Below are 2,500 nucleotides of genomic sequence, written 5' to 3'. Positions count from 1 at the left end.
AACATTCTGAAGCCTTTTACTATTTCCTACAGAGCTTGAATTATGAAGAAAAAAAAAAGAAATACAGAGAGTTAGAGAAATGTTCTCTAAAAATCATTGACGCCACTTGTGCTTTAGCATTTAACAAGAATTGTTTACGAGAAAGACTTTACATACATATATATATGTATATATATATATATATGTATATATATATATATATATATATATATATATATATATATATACATATACATATATATATATATGTGTGTGTGTGTGTGTGTGTGTGTGTGTGTGTGTGTGTGTGTGTGTGTGTGTGTGTGTGTGTGTGTGTGTGTGTGTGTGTGTGTGTATATATATATATATATATGTATGTATGTATGTATGTATGTATGTATGTATGTATGTATGCATGTATGTATGTATGTATGCATGTATGTATGTATTTACCTAGTTGTATTTTACGGGAACGGAATCTATGCTCGTAGTGTCCCGTCTTCATATCTCGTTTTATCCTGCCTGTTTTTAAATTCGTGTATCGATTTTGCACAACCACATTTTCCTCTAACTTGTTCCAAACTTCTATTATCCTGTGGGGAAAGGTGTTCTTTTTCAGGTTTTTTCTATGATTGTCTTTTTTTTTTTCTTTCCGTGTCCTCTTGTATCTCTAATATCACATTTTATTAGATCCTCTCTATCAATAAATTCTATGCATTTCGTGATTCTATAAATAGTCATCAAGTCTCCTCTCTCTCTTCTTTGCTCTAATGTCTGTAGCTCAAGTTTTACCAGTCTCTCCTCATATGATAGTTCTGAGAATGTTGGTGCCAATATCGTAATTGCTCTTTGTATGCTTTCAAATTTTGTTATACATTTTTGTACTTCGTGACCACATCGTCGCTGCATACTCCAATCTTGGTCTTACCAAAGTGACTAATATTTTTTTCACCCTTTCTTCATCCAGGTTTGTAAATGCCACTTTGATTGTTCTTATCAAATTATAAGTTTCTCCAAAAAAAATTTTTTATATGTTTCTCAGGGGACATATTATTTATAATAATGACTCCCAGGTCCTTCTCATTATTCACTTTTTTTTTCTTCCTCTCCCAATTTATATGATCCCACTATTCCTTTTTGCTTCTTCCAAATTCCATTATACTCCACTTCTTAACATTGAATTCCTCCTCCCACTTCTTATTCCATTCCCATACTTTATTGAGATCACTCTGCAGCGACTCACAATTTTTTTCAGTGTTCATTTTTTTCAACAGTTTTGCATCATCCGCAAAGAAGCTCATATAACTTTTAATTCCTTTATCTATATAATTGATATATATATATAGCAAACACTATTGGGGCCAGAACTGTTCCTTGTGGAACTCCACTAATCACTTCATCCCGATTGGAATGTTTATCTATCACCATTCTCATTTTTCTTTTATGCAAGAAGTCTTCCATCCACTTCAGCAGTTTGCCCTGTATTCCTCCTGCAGTTTCTAATTTCTTTAGCAATTTCTTGTGTGGCACTTTATTAATCCGTAAAATCAGACGACCCCTCAAATCAATTCGTCTCTGATGACGAATTTATGACCGACAAATCGAGTCTTACTAAATTGAAAAAAAAAAATGCTTAACTTCTTTTGAATACTCAGGCGCATCGGCCAAGACACATAAAAATCATATACCCACTCTAGGATGGCCATGAGAAAGGTCGGAAGTTGTAGATCTGGTGCAAGAATCAGTAGCGGCAACTTTTACTACCAGACTCGGGTGGCGTGCTACGGCATGCTGAGACGATCCTGCACGATGGTTGGTATTAGCGCAGTTTGGTTTCAAGCACCTTTTGCTCCAGATAGATAGAGCAAGTTCTTAGGGACACCACAAACGTGCAGAAAACAAAATATTTGTGGTTGTGATTGTGGTCGAAGCTATAGCTGTGAAGCATCACTAGCCCTGCGTGGCCTACGAGTGTCACTATCACAATCACTTTCCTCTGTTTTTGGTTCTCGATCGTATGGATCACTGTGACTCGCATACAAAAGCTTCCTCTTAGTTCCTTGAGGCATGTTTACACTAATATCACACTTGTCAACACTCCCGAGTCACCACGTGTATCAACGCTCTACCACGTGTATGAAAGCACTAACCGGCCTCCTAGCATTCTCTGGGCAGTGTTGACAAGTCAGAAAAACTTCCCTAAAAGTATAAAAGCGCTACCAAATCTAGCGCGATTTCTGTAAGGGGTTGAATATCGTGCCGTCCGGGCGGCATATCGGTTCTCCCCAGTGCTGCCTCCCGGGCAGCATATCGGAGTTAACGGGTTAAGAGCTTTTTTCAGGTCTATAAATGCACAATCAGCCCATCCATCTCTTTCTTGTATTACGCCTATTAGTCTTGAATAAAAGCACATCAAATTTGTGACACATGATCTTCCTTGTCTAAATCCAAAATTACCTTGGATTTAGTACGTTGTTGCTTTTTTTTTTTTTTAAGGCCTTACCCATCTAATTTTTATCAT

The sequence above is a fragment of the Oratosquilla oratoria genome, chromosome 10 (assembly GCF_046742065.1).
Source record: "Oratosquilla oratoria isolate Oo_2021 chromosome 10, ASM4674206v1, whole genome shotgun sequence".
NCBI lineage: Eukaryota > Metazoa > Arthropoda > Malacostraca > Stomatopoda > Squillidae > Oratosquilla > Oratosquilla oratoria.
Note: the sequence above shows the minus strand (reverse complement) of the source record.